Below are 20,079 nucleotides of genomic sequence, written 5' to 3'. Positions count from 1 at the left end.
CAAGGATTTCTGCAAGGCAGAAGGGATTCGTAGAGAGCTCATAGCTCCCCCATACCCACAGCAGAACGAGGTAGCTGAGCGAAGAACAGAACGATTGTGGGTGTTGCACGGGCAATGTTGCATGATCAGGGCCTACCCCTTCACTTGTGGGCGGAAGCATGCAATACAGCGTTTATGTGCAGAACCGTTGTCCTCATAGGATACTTGGCATGAGTACACCGAGGAGGCTTATTCTGGTAAGAAGCCTGATCTTTCTCATTTGAGGATTTTTGGTGCTAACATTTACATGCATGTGATGAAGGATGCCAGAAAGAAGTTGGAACCGACTGCAAAGGTTGGGATATTTGTGGGGTACACTGATACGCCCCACAACTATAGTGTGTATTTGCCAGATAGTGGTAAAACTGTTGTGCGACGGGATATAAAATTTCAGGAGGAGAAAGCCATGAAGTGTTCGCTTGAGAGGGAGCTACACTTGCATGCAGATGAGGAGCTATTAGTTCCTAAGGATGAGCTTCAGGACGTGGATCAGCCACAGGACGAGGTTCATGGAGTGGAAGAGACCACTCATGCAACGCCAACCATCAGAGGGCGAAAGCGCTTGACAGAAGCTGAGCGACTGGCTCAAGATGCAGAGAAAGTTGTAGGACCACCTACAGCCCAACGCAGGCAGAGACAGTCACCTGATCGGTACACTGGATACATGGCTCTTATGAGCAAGTGTGTTGTGACTGAGCCATCCTCTTTCGAGGAAGCTGTGGAGGATCCCGCATGGGTAGACACCATGGTGGAAGAGTATGATTCTATTGTCAGAAACAGTGCATGGGAGATTGTTCCTAGACCGGAAGGGAAATCAGTGGTGGGTTCGAGATGGATCTACAAAGTTAAGCAGGCAGCTGACGGGAGTGTGGAGAAGTACAAGGCAAGATTTGTTGCCCGAGGCTTTTCACAGATTGAGGGGATCGATTATGAGGAGACCTTTGCACCTGTCGCAAGGTATTCTTCCATACGGACGATTCTTGCTCTCTCAGCACAGATGGGATGGCACATTCATCAGATGGATGTGAAGACTGCGTTCCTCAACGGAGTCATTGAGGAGAGGTGTACATTGAGCAACCCGAAGGCTTTAAAGTCTTCAGCAGCGAGTCGCATGTGTGCAGGCTCAAGAGAGCGCTGTATGGGTTGAAGCAAGCACCACGTGCTTGGTACACAACGGATAGACAGCTATTTCACAGGACTTGGATTCTCCAAGAGCGAGGCGGATCCGAACCTATACCAGATTGTGGTGGAGGGTAAGTTGCTTATCATTGTACTGTATGTTGATGATTTGATTCTAACGGGTGATGAGCTGTTGATACTGTCATGCAAGAAGGATCTTGCTACAGAGTTTGAGATGAAGGATTTGGCCTCCTTCACTATTTCCTAGGGATTGGAAATATGGCAACGCAGTGGAGGTGGAACTGTTTGTTTCTCAGGGCAAGTATGCTCGGGAGATACTGGAGAAGTTCAACATGCATGGCTGCAAGCCTGTTGATACTCCTCTTCCTGGAGGTTGGAGGAAGGAGGATGCCACTTCGAGGAGAAGAAGTGGATGCCACTGTTTATCGACAGTTGGTGGGGTCGCTGATGTATTTGGTCAATACACGACCTGATATATGCTATTGCAGTTAACCAGCTTTCACAAGCTATGGTTAAGCCTACCAAGCTCTTCTGGAAGGTGGGCAAGCATGTATTGCGCTACTTGAGAGGCACATCGGATATGGTTTGTGGTACAGAAAGGAGGGATGATGAGGTGAGCTATGTGGCTTCACGGATGCAGATTGGGCAGGGAGCCCAACAGACAGAAAGAGCACATCAGGAGGGGTCTTCAGTATCAGATCGACATCAGTGTTTCTTGGTTACAGCAGGAAGCAGAGATCTGTGGCACTCAGTTCAGCGGAGGCCGAGTATATGGCAGCAAGTTTGGCTGCATGCGAGGCTATATGGATGAGGAAGATCCTGATTGGTTTGTTCGGTTCTCATTTGGATCCTACTGTGATTTACTGTGATAACCAGAGTTGCATTTAAACTCTCGGCTAATCCTTATTTCATGATCGATCTAAAACATATTGACATCAGATACCATCATATCAGAGATTGTGTGCAGCGGAGGATCATGTTACTTTCGTACAATTCCAACGGAGGATCAGGATGCTGATATTTTGACGAAGGCTCTCACCAGGAGCAAATTCGAGTACCACCGAGGCAGGATAGGGGTTGCTGAAAATCCATATCTTGTCGAGAGGGAGTGTTGAGATTGCAACAAGATGATGGAGCTTAGTGAAAAGAGTCGCCTTCACTAAGGGGCCCGCAGGCTATTTTTGGCGCAAGTCTATTTTTAGACTATGTCTATTTTTAGACATATGGATCAGTCTATGTTTATGGATGATTGATCAAGTTGGGAAAATAGATGGACTTCTATTTTTGATGAAAGTGTGAGTGATCACAGTGTGGAGTGATCAAGTCTATTTTTAGACTGGCTGTCAAAAATAGAAAAGTCAAATATTATTATCTCACAATAATATTTGGACTATAAACTTTAATCTTATTCTCTTGGAGCACTTCAGTTTGAGCTACGGAAGTGGCACATGCAGCTGTCAGAAGGAAATTCGTTTTTCTTATGAGTCAGTTGAGTTGTTGCATGCATGACTTCAGTTAGAACTCAAGTGAGTTGAGTTTAGTGGACTGGAGGTACAGTTGATGGAGTTGTGTTCAGTTTAACTTAGTTAAACTGGTTGTAGTTAGTCTAACTGCAGATAGACTAATGATGAGTTGTTAAACTAATTATTAACTCATAATACAACTAAAGAAATACATCAGTTAACTCAGTTGCATGTCAGTGCATGTTCAGTTCAACAGGGACAGGTGGTAGAGAATCAGATTGCTATCAGTTGTGACTATAGTTGTGCACCAGATCTTGCACAATCAAAGATTGAGTATGCCAATGAGTTTGCTCACGTATTTGGCCCGCATTTTAGCCTTTGCTCACGTCCACAAAGAGTGAGTGACTATTTTGCAGGTGAAAATCGAGTTTGGGAAGAAATTCTCATCAGTTCTTGAGCAGGTATTGAGCAGTGGAGGCAGGCAAGCAGTGGAAGAGATTTGGAGATCAGATCTGAGCTGTATTGTGTGTAATAGAGGTGGAGATACTTGTGAGAAGTATTATGCTGTGTAATGTTACATGACTCAATCATTAATATACAGATAGTGTGGGGTTTTTAGCGAGATGCTTTCCCCGTGATACATACTGTGTTAATGTGTGAATGCTCTTGATGTTTTATTGTTATTGATGCTGCTATATTCTTGATCAACGTAGAGGAGCTTATGTATTGTGTATGTTTTCCGTATTAGTACATGATCAGGATAATCTCCCTTGAATATGTGTTAAATTATTCAAAATTTCTACAGTATGATGTATAATGTCGAATTTTTTCCGTATCCAATCGAATTCAAATTCGAATTGGAATTTGGTAACTATGTGTTAAACCAGTTTAAATCTAATTTAATTATGAATTTATTAAGGATTGGAGAGGAATCAATTTTTTTTTCATTGTAAAAAAGGTTTGCATATTTGATCTTTTTGGTGTTTTTTTGTTCGGTAAGAAAAAAAGTTGTATATATTATGTATATATCCTGTACAATATAGTTTGAAAAGGGAAATATTGTCAATATTTCCCTGCCATATAACAAAAAGAAACCATGATTGCATATATAGAAAAATGATAGCCTGGTAACATGACTGCATACACCCACAGAACTAAATAACTTGACAGATAGAGAGATAGACCTTTATAGAGAAAAGGAAACAAAACATGATACTTGAGCATATGACCTTTATAGAGAAAAGGAAACAAAACATGATACCTGAGCATATTATCGATGATAAAAAGACGGGATCATGATACATACCAGGACAATAATGATATTCCTATATACCCGGCATAGAGAAGTGTTGAATTTGGTGCATTGCAGACCCCATATTGATGCTCAGGTACCATCTTCCTTATTCCTATATACCCGGCATAGAGAAGTGTTGAATTTGGTGCATTGCAGACCCCATATTGATGCTCAGGTACCATCTTCCGCACTTTGAGTGCAGACCTCTCTTAGATAGTGCATTAGCGATCATATTCTGTGAGCATTTTACATGTGCAATGGACAAGAGAGAAGTCTTCCAGATTGATGAGATCTTATGCATCCATCCAATAAAATTGTCATTTTTTATTGAGTGTTTTCCAATCACATGATCAATAATGATTTTTGAGTCACCATAGATTAGTAGGGGGTCAGTGTTCAGGAAAGAGAAAAATATAAGGAGACCATATAATACCATGGTCTCAGCTTTGTTTCTTGTCCTTGAGCCTCCATTCCAATATATTGAAAAGTGTTGGTCTTCCATGATATTGATGTATACTCCGCAGGCACACATGTCATCTTTTGTTGCACCATCGAAATGAGCCCTCTCACATGCCATCTTTTGCTGCACCATCCAAATGAGCCCTCGGATATATCAACTGAGAAGGGGCAAATTCATTTGATTTTTGTTTCACTTGCTGGGGAATAAAGAGGAGGATAGAGAGATAATAAGGGATGATTTGATCATATATGTGCTTGAAGTCTTCTTTGCAATTATGAAAAATGACTGTATTTTGCCATTTCCATATGAACCAAAACACTATAATGGGAATAGGTCTCCATATTACTTTCTGAGAGCTCCATCATTAGAGATTCTTTTTGGCCTTTGGTGGATGGAAAATTATCTCTTTTTGATCCCTCTCCACGCTTGGTAAATCCGGATTTCAGATGGACCTACAATGGTTTAATTTCGGCATAAATACCATAAGTTCTTAATAACATTTTTATTTTTATTTATTTTTATAAATGATTTTTTATTTCGTTATATAATTTATCTTAATCAAAATATTAAATATTACACTATAACATTTCCATTGGACTGAACTAAAAACCCATCTTCACCTAATTATTTTATTTCGTTACATTAAAAAAAATATATAAAAAAAATATAAAAGCCAAAATCAATCAAATACGTATGATCAATTTAATGGAAAAATTCATACGAAGAAATATCTACGCAATTTATTATATTTTGTTTTCATTTATATTTATTTATTAAAACAAGCCATCTTCGAACAAAGAAAAAAGTAAATTCATAAAACATTTTCCTGGGATATTATATTTTTGAATGATCGTAGATAAGACATAAAAATATCAAAACAATATGACTTTTGCTTTTCGTTTAAAGACCTTCAATAAGTTATTTCCAAAAGCAAGGAGATGGCTAACATGTTTCCTCTCATGTAGTCACTTTGTTTGGGTTGCGAGTTAGATATAATTTTATTGAAAGAAATGAATTAGTATATAGGTTTTCTTGTTTGGAAAAGTTTTTATTATGTTTAAATATAGTTAATGAATTAAATGATTATTATGTAGAATTGAAAATTATTTTATATTTATTGGTTTCTTTGTATCTACTATCATGTCATATATTTTGAAGAAAACAATAACTTTAAAAAAAATAAGATTATGTAGATAACTCAAACAAAAAATTAACATATGATTTTCCACGGTAGGGATTGTTTCTTGCTTTTTTGTGTGCTTTCAAAATCATATATATTTATTGGTATTTTTTTTTTAGAATATCACTCTTTCCATTTGACTGAAGAGAAATTATTAATATGTTATGAAAATTTTATGAATTAGATAAATAGTTCTTGGTAGTTGTTTTCCAAAGTTGCAATTAGCTTGAAATTTGAAGTCTAATCCAATTGTATTGATGACTATATTCAATATATGAGGGATCATGCCCTCATTCATAAATTGTTGGTCATTTGACAAATAGAAAAAGCATTCACTTAGTGAATCAAACTCAAATCGAAATGTGAGGGCTAAAATAAAGTTGAATTAGGAACAATGGTTTTCTTGACCATTTTATTTTCTACCATAGAAGATCCCATGAGAATCCTTGAGAATGGCCCATACTTCTTTAACTTTGAAAGGTCTTACATAAGATTCTAGACAAAACAACAATTTGTACTTAATAAGGAGGATTTTACGACAACTCTAGTATGGTTCAGGATGTACTCCCTTCCCTAAGAATTTTTATATGAGGACACATTAACAAGTATTGGAAATGCTCCAAGTTATTTCATTTAAATATCCAGGGTCACTAAGCAGGCCAGGTACATATCATATGCTTGCAATTGTATCTACATGAACATCTTCGAACTCCTACCTAAATCTATAGAAATATACTACTCATATGAATTATGGAAGAAAACCTCGATTATGAGCATATTCTTTTAAGATGCAAGCAATGTTATGAATATAGGAAACTTTGTCAAAATTTCCTTTTAGTAGCCCAAACTACCTGTAATGTACCCTGGTGACCTCACATGTAAAAGCAGGGAGTTAGAATTTTTTTTATATAGATTACCCACAAGTAATTATCCAATTCACAACTCCACATTCCTCATTAACCATTAGATATAATGTTCATTAGTACATGAAGTAAATTGCAATAGAAGACAGTAAGTTGTATAACCATTTCCAACCAATATTGTAGTATAATAACATAAACTATCTCATGAACATTGCATCAATTTCATGATTTCCTTAACCATATTAGCTAATCATATAGTTGACATTATGACTATAAACTATCTCATGAACCTTGCATCCATTTCATGATTTCCTTAACCATATTAGCTAATCATATAGTTGACATTATGACTATCACATTAATAAGGAATCAACATCATCAAGGATTCAAACCATCAATCTGACACAAAAGGAAATGACACCATTGAACACCGATATACCCTGGAAACCCCATAGGGTGAAAACTAGCAAACGTTTAATCTTATTATTAAACGCTTGTGAGGGTTTTCACCCCTCACTCAATGGATTACAGGGGATTCCATCCCCTATCCAATTTTATAAAATATACATTGAATTTATATCATCAAAATGTCTCATAACTAGCTAAAAGCTATTACACTTTCCATGAAAATCTTTACCTACATATCGCCACATGCAACATCCTTATGGCGTGATTGTTCTATTAATGTACGATCCCGCAACTCGTACTCATCTGCATGGACCATTAATTCTTTACCTGCCACAATGTTAAACATCACTTTTCTTTGGCACCAACCGCCTTCGTTTCCTGTCACAAGCTATGGCAACAAGATTATATACAATATTAATCAATCAATACTCAACCTCTAAGAGTGATCTTTTAACATCTACTCATGTGCATGAGAAAGCATGACATACTAATTAACTAACTTACATATGTTCAAGTAAATACTTGTTTTACTTCCACAATGTTTATTCACATTAATGCATAATTCTCTTTAAGAGATCTAACCCATTAGTTCTACTAAAATGTATAACACAATCATTATATCTTCATACATGTAATAAACTGTTGTTCCTCTGCTTATTCACAAGTGTTCTTTTCACATAGTTATTTTTCGAGAACTCAACATAGTTTCTCTAACATACAAAGAACATAACTCTATATCACAATGACTATTCTTTGTGCATACCATAGCTTATCATAATAGCCCTTCTTTAATGTATGCAACACATATTCCCTTCACTAGAATACTACCATCATTTCATGCAACAAACCACATACTTCTTTCTTAAAGGAAGTCATTATAACCTCATTTCTCTATCTTCCTATATGAGGGTTTCTCATGCTTCCCTTTCACGAAATTAATTAGATATCCATCTTTATCAAGATACAATAACAAGGTTAACTTACCCTTTTATGCACAAAAAATCAAGAAATCGACACAACTCGTCTAACAAGACAAACTTTTCAAGAGATTATTATTTTCAAGAAAGTTAACATAATCACTTTCTCTATGTACACACAAAATCATACTTCCATAGTCACAATAGCTACCCTTATGTGCATGCAACATGTATTTTTCCTAACACAATTACTTTTACTTCAATGCACATAATCTTTTCATGATACAAGTATGGATTCTTGATATGATATGAACACTATTCATATGTCTTTCAAAATTAGGAAACTCTATTTTTGTTTCAAGCACTTCTCATAAAGCCATCATTTTCATACATGAAGTATGCACACTTTTCTAAAAAGAAAACTATAGAAATGAATATTTGTGAGCCTAGAAGCGCATCATTAGCTAATTCTATCATGCATGTAATGCATAATTATTTCACAAGAAACTTAGAAATTAGCTAGTATCACAATGCAATTAGCATATATCCTTTTTCAAGAAACTTTTATAAAAATACATATTTAATTCAAGAAAACTTGGCCACTTTTCACGCTATGTCCTCAAGATGTTTATATGCCTCACCTTCTCTTATCAAGAAGATATTTCGGCTATATTTAGAAAAGGTTCTATTCGAATAAAATGACAAGAGACAAGAATTTCACACACAACACTCACATGTAGTCTTTCTAAGAGGAACTACATATTTTCTTTACCAAGAAAACATATAAAATAATCAATCTTTAACTACATGCATTAACATATTTTCTTTACCAAGAAAACCTATAAAATAATCAATCTTTTACTACATGCATTAAAATTCTTTCTTTACCAAGAAAACATATTAAATATTCAATCTTTTACTGCATGCACTAACATATTTTCTTTACCAAGAAAACATATAACATAATCATTCTTTTACTGCATGCATTAAAATACTTTCTCTACCAAGAAAACATATAAAATATTCATTTCCAATACTAACACAAACTCCTATATTTTCCAGGATTTGTCATAGATACTTATCTCTTCAGTTGTACCACCATCAAGCTGAAGCGACAATAGACATGGAGTGCACAAGGGCTGCGACAATGGCAGCCTTCACCTACCCTCTTTGCGCAAGGGGATTCTGCCAGTTATGAAAACCCTCGCCAGAATTGTCGCCCACCGCCATTTATACTTCAGGTTATGCGGCAAAAAACCAATTGCCAATGATATTTCCTTGGAAGGTACTCTCTTTGCTTGACCACTATATTAGTGTGCCAGTGGATGGGCAAATTCATGGTAACACCATCAGCTAAACTAAGAAAATTATGGTAGTAAAGAGCTGTGTCAAAGACATGAATAACTCTCAGCATGCCTGGTGTCTTTGCTATCAAAACAAAAACAACGCTCCTTCTTGACCCTATTTCTCATTCGTCTAGAACCCTTGTTCTTGGCAGTATTACTTAAAGAAGAGCCGCCGCCACTATCCGCAGCAGCACCCTCGATCTTCGTCATGTTATCACCGTTAATCTTCGCCCATGAAGACATTGACAGTCCCTCGCACAGGATCGATCCCTGAACCTCTAAACTAGCAGAGTAGGGGGATAAGCAACATGCACCTAGAAGGTTGGGTCGGCAACCTAGGCATGCGAAAAGATGGCGGAGAAATAATAATAGGTTAATGCTTCATAAGTAAAAACCACTGCAACCTCCCACCAGTCCTCATTGGATACCACGCTGAATGTTCATAACATCCTCCACGTTCTCAGTAGCGGTTAAGCCTATATGTGTATCCTTATTTCGAATTAGCGGAAATCAAGAATCAGTTTTTGAACTGATTCGTAACTCTTTTTAAAAATTACTATTTACTCAACTGTATAATTTTACACCCAGTTATTTAGGGATGTTACACTACCATAGTCAATCTTCCCTGTAATGAACACCAATATGGCTTTGAGAAGCCCACTAGCCATCATCGTGACCTGAAACCTCCCCCTCTACATCCTCTCTTGAAAAACGTTGCTTCCACTAGTAGCAAATTTGACCTTCTACCCTGCATATTTAATGCCTCAACTCTCTTATCCCTCTCCTTTAGAGCATGATATGCTTGATTCCTTTGATCCCAACATCCCTTCTGACAATCTTCATCGTGCATTTATCACCCTATAAACCTTATTCCCCAAAAACCCCCAACCACAAATTCCAATCCCAATGCACACAACAAAGAGAACTAGGACATGGATGTAGATTCTCTTGACGTCGTAATTTGTGTAAATGCTTGGAAAGGAAAAGGTCTAAGCTCCATTCCATAGAATCAAGTCAAAATTCTCGATAAAGCCTTTCTCAAGCGAGGGTGACAAGTTCAAAAATCCTCGTAGGGACAATGCATTTCCAGTATGCTCAAAGTTCATGTTCCATCTCTCAAGGAGACAAAAAGCCACATTGAGAAGAAGAAAGGGGGAGATAGAGAAATCAAAGGATCCTAGAAGAAGTAGGAGGAATCCTAGTTAACTTAGGAAGAATCAAATTGATTTTAGAAGTCTATCTCTCCAACTATTCCCCTCTTCAATGAAAATTATATCTTGGAATATCAAATTCCCCAACTAGAAAGAAAAGCAAATTCTTATGAAAGGAATTGGAGAAAGGAAAATCAAACCTTTCTACTTATACAAAACAAAAAAAACGTCAGTGATCCAATTAATCTACCAGCTAAGCAATGGGGTCACAATTTCCAATATATTGCAATAGATGCATAAGAAAAAATAGGGGGTTTCACCATCATATTGAACATCAAGGAAGTCCATATGGCAATAGGGTAAAACCTACAATATGGTATAATAGAAAGTAAAACTGTTTTAAAGAAAGTAAAATTTTAATTAAATAATTAATTTAGTTAAAATAAATAAATTAAATTAAAGAAATAATTTATTGTTATTGACATTAAATAATATAAATAGCTTTTATACATATACATATTTCAGAGTTATCATTGCTTAACTAAATGTTACTCAAATTTGATTTGTAATTCCATCTTTTGAAAAAAACAATCGAGATACTTTAAAGAGAGAGGTGAGTTAGTAATTTTTATATAATGACAAAAATTGCAATAAAAAAAAAAGATAACTTCTATCTTAATAAAAATTATAAAATAGTAAATTGATTGCAAATTATATATATACAAAAAAAACTATAATTTCTATATTGGAAAAAATTATAAACTTTCAAATTTCAATGTTAAATGGATAGTTAGTTAGTAACTTCTTATAACCACAAATTACAATAAATAAATAAAATATAATTTGTATCTTAACAAAAATTATAAAATAATAAATTAGTTGCAAACTGATATCTCTTATATAAAGAAACAAAAAACAGTAACTTCTATATTGAAAAAAATTATAAACTGACAAACTTAAGTGTTAATTGGACAACTCTTTTAAAAAAAGAAAAGAAAAAAGAAATATTCAATATTAGGAAAATTATAAAAGTTATAAATGACAAACTTTAGATGCAAATCTATAATTATGCAAAATAAATAGAAAAAAAAAAAAAAGAAATTGATTTATGACATTTCAAAAAGGAGAAATTAACAATGGAAATAAGTAAACACAAATATAGTGATTAGGAAAAGATTCAATGTATTTTCATATAATAATACATTTTAAAAAAACATTTAGGTATTTCTAAATTGTAAGATGTATAATGTCCAATTTTTTCATTATTAAATTTTATAGAGTAGAATTTTATTAGTATCGAAGAGAATTGGAATTCAAATTTGGTAATTATGCTCCATACGACCCTGTTGATCCAAGCGAGTTATGAACAGATGGCGAAACGCAGGCGCCTGCGACAGGGAAGATGGATTGAATGAAGATGCCAATGCAGGATTAGCGAACATTAAAAAGCGAGTGATTCAGCCCAGGAAAGTTTGGGTTCTGACCAGCCAAAATAGTGTTAAACGCCTGACTGATCCCGGGAGCACCGCCCTCATTAAAAGGCAATGAGCTGCCAAGAACACCGTGTGTTGCTGTGGCCAATCCCAGTATCGAACCCGCGCCGTGGGTCAGCGCACGGTCATTGGGGTGTAGAGTGCCAGTAACAGGGATATGCGTGTTCCTCTGCTTGCTACCCTCTGCTGCCCAGTTGCAGTTCATGCCATGAACTTCTATACTTTTGTTCGGCTCCTTCAAAGCCTTCTTAGCACCCTCAACAGTCTTGTAAATGAAAAGCGCAAAACCTCTGGACATTCCGTATGTTTCTCAAACCCTAAGGGCCCTTCCTCGACATCGCCCTATTCCGAAAAAAAGTTCAGCAATTTCTCCGCCGGAATATCGGCCGGAACGTTGCTCACATAGATTTTTCACCCAGTGGTCTCGGTGGGAGGGAAGTAGACGCCATCTGGCAAGCAGCGATCCTGCTATCGATTTTCATGCTCGGCTCTTTCAGGGCTTTCTGCGCACCTTCCATGTGCTTAAAGGTCACGAATCCGTAACCTCTGGATTTACCAGTGCCCTTGTCCATGATGACAGTGCATTCTTCCAGCTCGCCGTATTGGGAGAAAACGGACATCAAAGCCTCCGATGTAGTGTCCCGACCGAGACAATGGACGAAGATTTTTCTGTGCACCAGCTCCTTGTCAGCAAATTTTCGAATATTTTCTAGAAGCTGCGGATCTTTCTTAGCGTTCTCAGAGATGATGTCCATCAGCAGACCCTTGCTGAAAGTCTCCAACAGCTTCTTCAAGTCTTCTTCGTCTTCCTCGACTTCGGCTTCGCTGTTAGCATCGGCTTCAGAGTTTTCACTTTCTTCGTGTTCTTTTGCCACGACTATATCTTCTTGTGCTTCTTCTTCCACCTCCACCTTCCTCTTCTAGGCCATTGCTGCCTTAGGTCAAACTGTTTTGCTTCCTAAGCCTTATCTCAAACTGTTTTGCTTCCTCAGCGTTGCAGCCTTTGAAAGAACACTTCAAACCATACAACCCCTTGAAACTCTAGAAGTCTCTAACTTAATGCAACTAGTATAACATTAGTGGAGAGAGATCCAGTGTGTAATTTTTTTTTATGAGTTGATATTATTTAAATACTTTGTATAGATATTTAGGTTTTTTTAGATTTTTTAATATTTTTATTTTGCTCCAAAATTTTGATGACTGAAGGACACCCTTAATTATTGGGCTGAAGAATGAGCTTATCGGCTCAACCAGCGAAACATTTAAATGTTGTCTCAACTAATAATAAGAAAGTGATGCTAAAGTCAATTTGTTATATTTTAATTTTGTTATTAACTTGTCAATGGGCTTTGTTACGGTACCATGAGCAAATACCATGTTTTATCAATACCACACACCCAAAAACCATAACTTATTTACAATCATAATATTTTATAACAATATGACATGATTCTTAACCACATGTAAATAGGTTTTGGTACAATACCATGGCTTATCAATACCACATGCTAAAAAAACATAACTTATTTCACAATCAAAATATTTTATTTTAATTTAATTTTATAACGTTTTTTAATTAAATCCGAAAGGAAAAATGTTATCATTATTTTAAGATATATTTAAACCCTCTATCCTCACTACTACTAAAAAAGTTCTCATAGAGATTAAATCAAGCTTTGAATAAAATTAAAAATGATAAAACGTTATATATAAAGATGTGAAATGTGTATACTATAAATAATATTACTAAGAACCAACATAGATCCATCTTAACTAAGGATCCGAGTGATCAAAGCAAACAAATTGATTAACAATAATAGAGGAAAGATGCATGATTGTTTTAAATTTTTCATTATTGTCTTTTCTTTGATATGATTGATACAAAATATAGGTTTAATATTTTAGAACCAAGTGAGTTTTTTTAATTTAGATACTTTCTTAAAAACAATATCATGGAATCAAATTTAAGAGAGATAGAGAGAGGGAGAGAGGGAGAAGGAGCAAGATAGTGACAAAGTTGAAGGGCAAAGAGAGAGAGAGAGATGGGGGGAGAGAGAGAGCGAGGTGGGCGAGAGAGGGAGAGAGAAGAAGGAAGACAAAGAGGAGGGGAGATAGAGAAGGAGAGAGGGAGAGAAAGGAAGGAAAGAACAAAGGCATAGAGAGATAGAGGTGGAGACATAGAGGGAGTGAGAAGGGAGAGTTGGGGAGAGAGTGAGGGAGAGAGGAGGGAAGAGAGATAGGGAGAGAAGGGAAGAGAGAGAGAGAGAACGATGGGGGGAGAGACAGAGGGAGGTGGGAGAGAATGATAGAGGGAGGAAGGAAGAGAGAGAGGAATCAATAGAGAGATGGAGAAAAAGAGAGAGATGGAGGGGGAGAGAGAGGGAGGGAATAAGAAAGACACAAAGGGATAAAGGTAGAGAGAGAGGGGGAGAGATGGAGAGAGAGTGAGGGAGGGAGAAGAGCAGGAGGGAAGAGGGAGAGGGGAGGCAAAGGGAGAGAAGGGCAATAGAGAGAGAGAGAGAGAGAGAGAGAAGGGAAAGATAGAGAGAGAGGGGGAGAGAGAGATAGATATGGAGAGAGAGTGTGTATGTTTGGAGGGTGCGATAGAGAGAGGGAATAAGAAAGATACGCATAGATACAAATATAGATATTATAGAGTATTATATAACCAACCTAGATCCATCATAGCCCCGAATCTATCAAGGGTAGAGAGCGATAAAATCTCTCGTGGTGCAAACTTTCCTCAAGTTTTGCACTCAAAAAATAGGTTTGTACCTCGACATATTTGATCCCTCTCAGGGTGTGATAGATCTGAGGTTAAGATGGATCTAGGTTGGTTAAATTAAAATAGACGATATGCAAAATGATATCGTGACCATACCTATAGCGTGCCCATTTAACAATGAGATATGGAAAGGGTTTTGAGAAACTTTTAGTCATAGAGATCACACTCAAAATTAAGAAGAATAAGCTTTAGTAACCATAAATATTATTATTATAACTAAATACATTTTTAATCTTTAAATTTATAATATTTTTGTAGGGTGTATGGATCTTTTCATTAATGAGAAAAAAATTAAATATATCTTTAATTTCCAAAAATTTACTAGAAATCTAAAATTTTTTTGAGACTAACAAAGTGCCTACCAATAACACGGAATCCATAATTGATTATGTTAACCATGGATACATAGAAAAATCCTTGAAGGTTTCAGATTTCAAGGGGGAAATGCCTGTGACATTGGCATGATTTTCCCTAAGTTGACAAGTTGTTGACTGTCTTCTTGGATTCATGCCTTATTGATATTGGGAAATGTATTTTGGCTTATCGCTCTTGCCTAGAGACCACCTTGAAATCTTACATTTGAACCCCAAGGCTAGAATTGTAACCTAGTTGATGTTTTTCCTCGTTTTGAATATAAGTATTGTACAAAATCCTAGCGTGATGAGATGATATGTCCTTCATATATTTTCCATGCCATTCTCCTAAAGGGAAATTAGTCTTGGGTCATCCAAATCCATATTTTCGAGTAGGGCTTCTTCTTCAACTTCTTCTGAAGCAAAGCTAACAATTTCCTGTGATGATGTATTTTGTTGGTGTTCTTCATGAGACTTTTGCATGGGATTTGTAGGATTCAATAAAGGGTAATGGGATTGTTCTTCTTCTGATTGCATGATTGATTGAATTTTTTTCTAAATAGGGACTTTAGTGGAAAGAAGAGATACTTGAACCTATTTCCAAATCCAAGAATCTTGTTAAGATTTGATGTATCTTAAGGACTTGAATATCTTTTACTTTTTCATAATTTTCTTGAATCATCTTACTCTTTCTGAGGAGGAGTGTGTTCTTTAGGTGATTCCTTGGTATTCATTAGAAAGTCCCTAATAAGATGCTTGTATTCATGACAACATTTACATTTGAAGAGACTATCATGATAATAAATATATATGTATGTTGGAAGAGAGAGGGAATTTTTCACGTAAACATGTATCCAAGCATATGATGTGTACCCCCTCTTAGTAGTCTCCAATATTTTAAGAAAATTACCAATGGCATTGTAGATTCATTCCAGGGTTTCTTCATCCAAATGATAGGAATTATTTCTCTGTCTCTTTCTATATAATAAAACAAAAGAATCTTTTAATGTCAACCATAAATAGAGAGAGATTTAAAATAACTGAAAGTCAAAAATTTTAATATTTACACTTCCAAAGAACAAAGACATGTTATTTCATAGATATATCTTAATAACTCAAAACATTTGAATGTAATATGAGGCTGAGTAACAAAAGAAAAATATTGATATATAAAGAGAGATTAAAAGTAAATAAAATATTTTAATGTTATATATATATATATATATATATATATATATATATATATATATATATATATATATATATATAATATATATATATATATATATATATAAGTTTCTTATCTTAAAAATGTAGAAAACATATAGCTATAAAATAAAATATCTCTAATTTTTATTATGTTTGTGTATGTGTGAAGCAACCATTTCTCTTAAATTATGTCAAATTTAAATCATGGATAGCGCATTTTCCAAATAGAAAAGGCCTCATTCCTACTAGATTTATTGGCCAAAAGATATAGGGAAAAGTAAATAGATAGTAACAACATAAATCTATTAGACCCCAGATCAGTGTCCCATAAGGACTAGAACTACTCAAAAAACAAAATGAATCTTACCATCCTTATTGCCCATTATATTTTCTAGAGCCTGATTTCTGTTGAACCTCTATTAGGTGGTAGAATTCTTCATGAACATGAGACTCCATATGTTTCATTCTCCCTTCAAAGTGATCCAGATGCTCATGATTATGCCTTTGGTATCTTCGAAGGGAATCAATTCTATATAGAATTCTCCACTGGTTATGTTGAATTATATTGAGGAAACTGATTACCTCATTTTGGTCATTGTGTCGATCATGTGCCAGTTTCTCAACAATCGCTATCACTTTGAAAATTTGTGCTACTAGAGAATCAGATGACGAAGGAAAGTCCACACGCCTCGAGGAAATGACATGAGGCTACTCCAATTCTTCACCATCGTCGTGTTGATCTACAGGGTGCACAATTACCTTCCCTCATAGGGCTACCCTTCACTGTGGCTGTAACAACCCCCGAGTTAAAAATCCATGTAATAAAGTTAATGAAGGAAAAATAATAACCAAGGTCATGGGAGATGTATTCAAGAATGAATGTTGGGAAAATAGTGATGGGGATCACTTGTGATTAATTAATTGCTAAGGAAATTGGCAAAGACAATGGAAAAGGATTTGAAAAGACAAAGTGACATAATTGGCATTTTATTTATGAAAATAATGTAAAATAGGAGAAAACGAAGGTGAAAGGTCACAGGTTGCATATGATGAAGAAATTGAAGGGAAATAATGGAAAATAAATAAAATAGAGGCCTCAATGATAAAAGGGATTTTGAGGACCAGTTCACAACTTCTGACAATTCTATGTTGGAGCTCCCCATTCTATTGTCTCTCTCTCTCTCATACTCTTGCACACTTAGAGTTTTGTTTGAGCACTCTTGGACCATTGTGGCATACCTTGGATTTGAAGCAAGAAGGAAAATGAAGAGCAACAAAGCACAAGGGAACATCAGGATCATTACCTAGAACGAGTTTTTCTTGCACGTACCGAGTTGCATGTACAGTTTTCTTGTTAGTTTTGACATGCATGGAATATGCATGTTGTTATTTGGTTATGATTTGTCATTGGCATGGAGGATTTATTGGATTGAAAATGGTTTTTCCTAGCCTTGTCATTTCCTCGATAGCCATGTTGTTGGGATTTTTTCATCTTTTTTCTGATTAGTGCTCATGTTCCTTATGGTTTCGGGTTGAATTATTAGTTCTTGGCACCTTGATTGGACAAACACTCTGGAGCTCTTGGTCGATGAGTTACTAGTCTTGGAGCCTTGGTTGGACAAATTCTATGGAGCCTTATGGCAGCTATGGGTTGACTTTCTAGTCCTAGAGCGCGTTAGAGCAAACACTCAGGAGCCCTAGACAACTTCATAGAGACCAATCTGGTGATGGCTAGTGATGTCCAACTGTGAGGTGGAATCACTGGTTGAGAGTTGGGGTGGTTTGGCCTCTAGAAGCCCTGATTTGGTTTTGATTGGTTTATTTTGATGAGATCCCACATTCATGATTGGAATATGGCACATGGGTTATTGGTTGAAAGAGATATTATCATTCAACCCAATCTATGGTCAGGTGGTACGTAGAAGTCTCTGACTTGGTTGCATTTACATATGTTAATAAGAGTTATTTTTCCTTGTATTCATGAATAAATGTATTTTTTATCATGTTCCTTTACTGACTAATCTATCATTTTTCTGATTTTAATTATATGTTGGTTATAATCATGGTTTTATGACAGAATTGAGTTAAGGTTCTCATCATGTTTTGATTATTAAATGAAATTTTAATGGATGTAGGACCTAATAGATGATAATGCAACTATTGTGAGAGGTCATCATAGCTTCTTAATGATTCTCAGATAAGTATGAGACCCCTATGTTCGTGTGTGTAATTATGACCTATAGATTACATGTTCATGAGGTGTTTGACGAAATCTATGTCATGGTTAGGATGTGTGAGCTTAAATCCTTGATGAATTTTTGAGTTAAAGGCTTTGTATCTATGTTATTTATCATTCCTAAGTGTTTCATTTAGTTATGGGAAGAGGTTTGAGTCCTAGCCCTGAAAAAAGTGCCTCATATCTCATGGTCGTAGGCATAGAACTGGGTGAAAAAGGCTACAATCGCTGGGATTTATCCTTATGGGAGTGATTGATGGGTCTCAGCTGCTTTCGTCCTTGTCATGGGAGTGATTAGGGTCCAGGTCAGTGAAAAAGAAAGTTAACTCAAGGGTTGGGCACTTGCAGTAGTTGGTAAGCTCCTGGGGGTCCTATAGCTCCTGAGAAAGGTCATTTTGGTTTTGGTTAAATGATTCTACTTCCTTAACTGTACCTATGAGGTTGAGTCATATCATAGAATCTCTTCATCACATATTTACCCTAGTGGACTAGTAAGCTTTGGTAAGTGTGGGAGGAGGGGTTTACAAAGTGGTATCAGAGAGGGTTTCATTCTATTTGGGTGATATATGATGCCATAAAGTGGTATCAGAGCATGGTTCAACCCTTGGACTAGATGGGCAGAATGTGTTTATTGTGCATACATGTTGGTTACATATGTGTTCATTATGCCTGTGGCTTATGTGTTTATTATTTATACATGGTATTGGTCATTTTTGTAGTTGTGTCATCATGTAAAACTTGATGAAGTTGTTGTTGGGATGTGTTTTTCATGCATATATGTCTGTAATATATGTGTTCATTATGCATGTAAGTTTTTATATGTTGTTATGCATGCATTGTGTCTAGCTGGTGTTACAGTTTGTGGCATAATGTATTGTAACTAGGATTATGATTGAGGTGATGTTGATATACTATTATTATTATGATTATACATGTATCATGCTAATCTGGGCGATCTTTCAGATGATATATCCTCTTGAATTATACTGAGGTATGTTGGTTATGTTTATGTTTTGGTTTAGCTGACATGATATACTCGAAGGAAGAAGAAGATCAAAGATGACTAGAAAAATGGTGAATTATAGTTCATGAGACTCTCCCTATAGATCATATGAGAAACATGGTGATGGGTACTCTCCTCACATAACAGAAGCTTTGAGAATTTCAAATGTAGAAATAAGAAGTTGCAAAGCAGATAATGATAGGATCATTCAGTTATAAGAGAGACTTGGTAGGGCACAGGGCAACACAAGATGAGGTCAATGTAGTTATCTTTCATAGCTTGTCATACTTGTAGAGAAAGGGGAAAACACGAATCAGTTATGGGCCGGAGGACATGAATAATGCAGCATATGGTAGTATAGTTGATGGCGGGCATAGGTTGGATATAGATGATATAATCAAGGATAGAATATTATTGGACACACCTGATTGAAGTTTTAATGGACATGGGATTTATTCTAGTTATGGTTCCGACAGGTACCATGGTCATCATCTCTATCATCCTTACAGGAGGAGTGAAAGAGGATATTTGTCGGATGAGTTCAAGAAAGAAAAGCCACCTACATTATATGGAGAAATGAAGAAGTCACAACATGCAGAAGCATGGTTTCTTGGGATGAATAATTTCTTCAGATTGTATGCTTAATCAAAGAACATGAAGGCTAGAATAGCTACATTCAGTCTTAAAGGTAAAGAGTACATTTGGTGGGAAGATGTAAAGAATGTTAGAGGAATTTAGG

At 36.0% G+C, this 20,079-nt stretch overlaps 1 pseudogene; it reads right to left on the bottom strand.

Moving 5' to 3' along the window:
* Positions 1-11,587: 11,587 nt before the first annotated feature.
* On the bottom strand, positions 11,588-12,683 carry LOC149259943 (UBP1-associated protein 2C-like; annotated as a pseudogene).
* Between the last annotated feature and the right edge of the window lie 7,396 nt (positions 12,684-20,079).

The sequence above is a fragment of the Pinus tabuliformis genome, chromosome 6 (genome assembly GCF_031772625.1).
Source record: "Pinus tabuliformis cultivar Carrire ecotype Pingquan chromosome 6, CPIR1, whole genome shotgun sequence".
NCBI lineage: Eukaryota > Viridiplantae > Streptophyta > Pinopsida > Pinales > Pinaceae > Pinus > Pinus tabuliformis.
This window is presented reverse-complemented; position numbering and strand designations above follow the sequence as displayed.